Source organism: Petromyzon marinus, unplaced genomic scaffold (assembly GCF_048934315.1).
Source record: "Petromyzon marinus isolate PM22_M1 ecotype Great Lakes invasive population unplaced genomic scaffold, UKy_Petmar_22M1.pri1.0 PM_Scaffold_38, whole genome shotgun sequence".
In the NCBI taxonomy this organism is placed as follows: Eukaryota; Metazoa; Chordata; class Hyperoartia; order Petromyzontiformes; family Petromyzontidae; genus Petromyzon; species Petromyzon marinus.
The window spans coordinates 85745-92915 of NW_027423368.1; positions in this window are offsets into that span (position 1 = coordinate 85745).

Here is a 7171-nt window from a genome sequence, read left to right on the forward strand (position 1 = left end):
ACTGGGTGAGTGGGTGACTCAGTGAGCCAGGGGGTGAGTGAGAGGCTGGCTCAGTGGGTGACTCAGTGAGCCAGGGGGGTGAGTGAGACACTGGCTGAGTGGGTGACTCAGTGAGCCGGGGGGTGAGTGAGAGGCTGACTCAGTGGGTGACTCAGTGAGCCAGGGGGGTGAGTGAGACACTGGCTGAGTGGGTGACTCAGTGAGCCAGGGGGTGAGTGAGAGACTGGGTGAGTGGGTGACTCACCGAACCAAGGGGTGGGTGAGAGGCTGGGTGAGTGGGTGACTCAGTGAGCCAGGGGGTGAGTGAGACACTGGCTGAGTGGGTGACTCAGTGAGCCAGGGGGTGAGTGAGGCACTGGCTGAGTGGGTGACTCAGTGAGCCAGGGGTGAGTGGAGAGACTGGGTGAGTGGGTGACTCAGTGAGCCAGGGGGTGAGTGAGACGCTGGCTGAGTGGGTGACTCAGTCAGCCAGGGGGTGAGTGAGACGCTGGCTGAGTGGGTGACTCAGTGAGCCGGGGGGTGAGTGAGAGGCTGGGTGACTCAGTGAGCCGGGGGGTGAGTGAGACACTGGGTGAGTGGGTGACTCAGTGAGCCAGGGGGTGAGTGAGACACTGGGTGAGTGGGTCACTCAGTGAGCCAGGGGGTGAGTGAGACGCTGGCTGAGTGGGTGACTCAGTGAGCCGGGGGGTGAGTGAGAGGCTGGGTGACTCAGTGAGCTGGGGGGTGAGTGAGACACTGGGTGAGTGGGTGACTCAGTGAGCCAGAGGGGTGAGTGAGACGCTGGGTGAGTGGGTGACTCAGTGAGCCAGGGGGTGAGTGAGACACTGGGTGAGTGGGTGACTCACTGTGCCAGGGGGTGAGTGAGACGCTGGCGGAGTGGGTGACTCAGTGAGCCAGGGGGGTGAGTGAGACGCTGGCTGAGTGGGTGACTCAGTGAGCCAAGGGGGTGAGTGAGACGCTGGCTGAGTGGGTGACTCACTGAGCCGGGGGGTGAGTGAGACACTGGCTGAGTGGGTGACTCAGTGAGCCAGAGGGTGAGTGAGATGCTGGCTGAGTGGGTGACTCAGTGAGCCAGGGGGTGAGTGAGGGGCTGGGTGAGTGGGTGACTCAGTGAGCCAGGGGGTGAGTGAGGGGCTGGGTGACTCAGTGAGCTATTGGGGTGAGTGAGACGCTGGCTGAGTGGGTGACTCATTGAGCCAGGGGGGTGAGTGAGACGCTGGCTGAGTGGGTGACTCAGTGAACCGGGGGGTGAGTGAGACACTGGGTGACTCACTGAGCCAGGGGGTGAGTGAGACGCTGGCTGAGTGGGTGACTCAGTGAGCCTGGGGGTGAGTGAGAGGCTGGGTGACTCACTGAGCCAGGGGGGGTGAGTGAGACACTGGGATGAGTGGGTGACTCACTGAGCCAGGGGGGTGACTGAGACGCTGGCTGAGTGGGTGACTCAGTGAGCCAGGGGGGTGAGTGAGACGCTGGCTGAGTGGGTGACTCAGTCAGCCAGGGGGTGAGTGAGACGATGGCTGAGTGGGTGACTCAGTGAGCCGGGGGGTGAGTGAGAGGCTGGGTGACTCAGTGAGCCAGGGGGGTGAGTGAGACGCTGGCTGAGTGGGTGACTCACTGAGCCAGGGGGGTGAGTGAGACGCTGGCTGAGTGGGTGACTCAGTGAGCCGGGGGGTGAGTGAGAGGCTGGGTGAGTGGGTGACTCAGTGAGCCAGGGGGTGAGTGAGACACTGGGTGAGTGGGTGACTCAGTGAGCCGGGGGGTGAGTGAGACACTGGGTGAGTGGGTGACTCAGTGAGCCAGGGGGTGAGTGAGACACTGGGTGAGTGGGTGACTCAGTGAGCCAGGGGGTGAGTGAGACACTGGGTGAGTGGGTGACTCAGTGAGCCGGGGGGTGAGTGAGACACTGGGTGAGTGGGTGACTCAGTGAGCCAGGGGGTGAGTGAGACACTGGGTGAGTGGGTGACTCAGTGAGCCGGGGGGTGAGTGAGAGGCTGGGTGAGTGGGTGACTCAGTGAGCCAGGGAGTGAGTGAGACGCTGGCTGAGTGGGTGACTCAGTGAGCCAGGGGGTGAGTGAGACACTGGGTGAGTGGGTGACTAACTGAGCCAGGGGGTGAGTGAGACGCTGGCTGAATGGGTGACTCAGCGAGCCGGGGGGTGAGTGAGAGGCTGGGTGACTCACTGAGCCAGGGGTGAGTGAGAGACTGGGTGAGTGGGTGATTCAGTGAGCCAGGGGGTGAGTGAGCCACTGGGTGAGTGGGTGACTCACTGAGCCAGGGGGGGAGTGAGAGACTGGCTGAGTGGGTGACTCAGTCAGCCAGGGGGTGAGTGAGACGCTGGGTGAGTGGGTGACTCACTGAGCCAAGGGGTGGGTGAGAGGCTGGGTGAGTGGGTGACTCAATGGGCCAGGGAGTGAGTGAGTCACTGGGTGAGTGGGTGACTCACTGAGCCAGGGGGTGAGTGAGAAGCTGAGAAAGTGGGTGACTCAGTGAGCCAGGGGGTGAGTGAGTCACTGGGTGAGTGGGTGACTCAGTGAGCCAGGGGGTGAGTGAGACACTGGGTGAGTGGGTGACTCAGTGAGCCGGGGGGTGAGTGAGAGGCTGGGTGAGTGGGTGACTCAGTGAGCCAGGGGGTGAGTGAGACACTGGGTGAGTGGGTGACTCAGTGAGCCGGGGGGTGAGTGAGACACTGGGTGAGTGGGTGACTCAGTGAGCCAGGGGGTGAGTGAGACACTGGGTGAGTGGGTGACTCAGTGAGCCAGGGGGTGAGTGAGACACTGGGTGAGTGGGTGACTCAGTCAGCCAGGGGGTGAGTGAGACACTGGGTGAGTGGGTGACTCACTGAGCCAGGGGGGTGAGTGAGACACTGGGTGAGTGGGTGACTCAGTGAGCCAGGGGGTGAGTGAGACGCTGGGTGAGTGGGTGACTCACTGAGCCAAGGGGTGGGTGAGAGGCTGGGTGAGTGGGTGACTCAATGGGCCACGGAGTGAGTGAGTCACTGGGTGAGTGGGTGACTCACTGAGCCAGGGGGTGAGTGAGAAGCTGAGAGAGTGGGTGACTCAGTGAGCCAGGGGGTGAGTGAGTCACTGGGTGAGTGGGTGACTCAGTGAGCCAGGGGGTGAGTGAGACACTGGGTGAGTGGGTGACTCAGTGAGCCGGGGGGTGAGTGAGAGGCTGGGTGAGTGGGTGACTCAGTGAGCCAGGGGGTGAGTGAGACACTGGGTGAGTGGGTGACTCAGTGAGCCGGGGGGTGAGTGAGACACTGGGTGAGTGGGTGACTCAGTGAGACAGGGGGTGAGTGAGACACTGGGTGAGTGGGTGACTCAGTGAGCCAGGGGGTGAGTGAGACACTGGGTGAGTGGGTGACTCAGTGAGCCGGGGGGTGAGTGAGACACTGGGTGAGTGGGTGACTCAGTGAGCCAGGGGGTGAGTGAGACACTGGGTGAGTGGGTGACTCAGTGAGCCGGGGGGTGAGTGAGAGGCTGGGTGAGTGGGTGACTCAGTGAGCCAGGGAGTGAGTGAGACGCTGGCTGAGTGGGTGACTCAGTGAGCCAGGGGGGTGAGTGAGACGCTGGCTGAGTGGGTGACTCAGTGAGCCAGGGGGGTGAGTGAGACACTGGGTGAGTGGGTGACTAACTGAGCCAGGGGGTGAGTGAGACGCTGGCTGAATGGGTGACTCAGCGAGCCGGGGGGTGAGTGAGACACTGGGTGAGTGGGTGACTCACTGAGCCAGGGGGTGAGTGAGACACTGGCTGAGTGGGTGACTCAGTGAGCCAGGGGGTGAGTGAGACGCTGGCTGAGTGGGTGACTCAGTGAGCCAGGGGGTGAGTGAGACACTGGGTGAGTGGGTGACTCAATGGGCCAGGGAGTGTGAGTGAGTCACTGGGTGAGTGGGTGACTCAGTGAGCCAAGGGGTGAGTGAGAGGCTGGGTGAGAGGGTGACTCACTGAGCCAAGGAGTGAGTGAGACACTGGGTGAGTGGGTGACTCAGTGAGCCAGAGGGTGAGTGAGAGGCGGGGTGAGTGGGTGACTCAGTGAGCCAGGGGGGTGAGTGAGACGCTGGCTGAGTGGGTTACTCAGTGAGCCAAGGGGTGAGTGAGACGCTGGCTGAGTGGGTGACTCACTGAGCCAGGGGGGTGAGTGAGACGCTGGCTGAGTGGGTGACTCAGTGAGCCAGGGGGTGAGTGAGACGCTGGCTGAGTGGGTGACTCAGTGAGCCAAGGGGTGAGTGAGACGCTGGCTGAGTGGGTGACTCACTGAGCCAGGGGGGTGAGTGAGACGCTGGCTGAGTGGGTGACTCAGTGAGCCGGGGGGTGAGTGAGACACTGGGTGAGTGGGTGACTCACTGAGCCAGGGGGGTGAGTGAGACGCTGGGTGAGTGGGTGACTCACTGAGCCGGGGGGTGAGTGAGACACTGGGTGAGTGGGTGACTCGGTGAGCCAGGGGGTGAGTGAGAGGCTGGGTGAGTGGGTGACTCAGTCAGCCAGGGGGTGAGTGAGACACTGGGTGAGTGGGTGACTCACTGAGCCAGGGGGGTGAGTGAGACACTGGGTGAGTGGGTGACTCAGTGAGCCAGGGGGTGAGTGAGACGCTGGGTGAGTGGGTGACTCACTGAGCCAAGGGGTGGGTGAGAGGCTGGGTGAGTGGGTGACTCAATGGCCAGGGAGTGAGTCACTGGGTGAGTGGGTGACTCACTGAGCCAGGGGGTGAGTGAGAAGCTGAGAGAGTGGGTGACTCAGTGAGCCAGGGGGTGAGTGAGTCACTGGGTGAGTGGGTGACTCAGTGAGCCAGGGGGTGAGTGAGACACTGGGTGAGTGGGTGACTCAGTGAGCCGGGGGGTGAGTGAAAGGCTGGGTGAGTGGGTGACTCAGTGAGCCAGGGGGTGAGTGAGACACTGGGTGAGTGGGTGACTCAGTGAGCCGGGGGGTGAGTGAGACACTGGGTGAGTGGGTGACTCAGTGAGACAGGGGGTGAGTGAGACACTGGGTGAGTGGGTGACTCAGTGAGCCAGGGGGTGAGTGAGACACTGGGTGAGTGGGTGACTCAGTGAGCCGGGGGGTGAGTGAGACACTGGGTGAGTGGGTGACTCAGTGAGCCAGGGGGTAAGTGAGACACGGGGTGAGTGGGTGACTCAGTGAGCCGGGGGGTGAGTGAGAGGCTGGGTGAGTGGGTGACTCAGTGAGCCAGGGAGTGAGTGAGACGCTGGCTGAGTGGGTGACTCAGTGAGCCAGGGGGGTGAGTGAGACGCTGGCTGAGTGGGTGACTCAGTGAGCCAGGGGGGTGAGTGAGACACTGGGTGAGTGGGTGACTCAGTGAGCCAGGGGGTGAGTGAGACACTGGGTGAGTGGGTGACTCAGTGAGCCGGGGGGTGAGTGAGACACTGGGTGAGTGGGTGACTCAGTGAGCCAGGGGGTGAGTGAGACACTGGGTGAGTGGGTGACTAACTGAGCCAGGGGGTGAGTGAGACGCTGGCTGAATGGGTGACTCAGCGAGCCGGGGGGTGAGTGAGACACTGGGTGAGTGGGTGACTCACTGAGCCAGGGGGTGAGTGAGACACTGGCTGAGTGGGTGACTCAGTGAGCCAGGGGGTGAGTGAGACGCTGGCTGAGTGGGTGACTCAGTGAGCCAGGGGGTGAGTGAGACACTGGGTGAGTGGGTGACTCAATGGGCCAGGGAGTGTGAGTGAGTCACTGGGTGAGTGGGTGACTCAGTGAGCCAAGGGGTGAGTGAGAGGCTGGGTGAGAGGGTGACTCACTGAGCCAAGGAGTGAGTGAGACACTGGGTGAGTGGGTGACTCAGTGAGCCAGGGGGTGAGTGAGAGGCGGGGTGAGTGGGTGACTCAGTGAGCCAGGGGGGTGAGTGAGACGCTGGCTGAGTGGGTTACTCAGTGAGCCAAGGGGTGAGTGAGACGCTGGCTGAGTGGGTGACTCACTGAGCCAGGGGGGTGAGTGAGACGCTGGCTGAGTGGGTGACTCAGTGAGCCAGGGGGTGAGTGAGACGCTGGCTGAGTGGGTGACTCAGTGAGCCAAGGGGTGAGTGAGACGCTGGCTGAGTGGGAGACTCACTGAGCCAGGGGGGTGAGTGAGACGCTGGCTGAGTGGGTGACTCAGTGAGCCGGGGGGTGAGTGAGACACTGGGTGAGTGGGTGACTCACTGAGCCAGGGGGGTGAGTGAGACGCTGGGTGAGTGGGTGTCTCACTGAGCCGGGGGGTGAGTGAGACACTGGGTGAGTGGGTGACTCAGTGAGCCAGGGGGTGAGTGAGACGCTGGCTGAGTGGGTGACTCAGTGAGCCAGGGGGGTGAGTGAGACACTGGCTGAGTGGGTGACTCAGTGAGCCAGGGGGTGAGTGAGACACTGGGTGAGTGGGTGACTCAATGGGCCAGGGAGTGTGAGTGAGTCACTGGGTGAGTGGGTGACTCAGTCAGCCAGGGGGGTGAGTGAGACACTGGGTGCGTGAGTGGCTCAGTGAGCCAAGGGGTGAGTGAGAGGCTGGGTGAGAGGGTGACTCAGTGAGCCAGGGGGTGAGTGAGAGACTGGGTGAGTGGGTGACTCAGTCAGCCAGGGGGTGAGTGAGACATTGGGTGAGTGGGTGACTCAGCGAGCCAGGGGGTGAGTGACGCACTGGATGAGTAGATGACTCAGTGAGCCAGGGGTGAGTGAGACGCTGGCTGAGTGGGTGACTCAGTGAGCCAGGGGGTGAGTGAGACGCTGGCTGAGTGGGTGACTCACTGAGCCAGGGGGTGAGTGAGACGCTGGCTGAGTGGGTGACTCAGTGAGCCGGGGGGTGAGTGAGAGGCTGGGTGACTCACTGAGCCAGGGGGGTGAGTGAGACGCTGGCTGAGTGGGTGACTCAGTGAGCCAGGGGGTGAGTGAGAGGCTGGGTGACTCAGTCAGCCAGGGGGTGAGTTAGACGCTGGCTGAGTGGGTGACTCAGTGAACCGGGGGGTGAGTGAGACGCTGGCTGAGTGGGTGACTCAGTGACCCAGGGGGGTGAGTGAGAGACTGGGTGAGTGGGTGACTCACTGAGCCAGGGGGTGAGTGAGACGCTGGCTGAGTGGGTGACTCAGTGAGCCGGGGGGGTGAGTGAGACACTTGATGACTCTCTGAGCCAGGGGGGTGAGTGAGACGCTGGCTGAGTGGGTGACTCACTGAGCCAGGGGGTGAGTGAGAAGC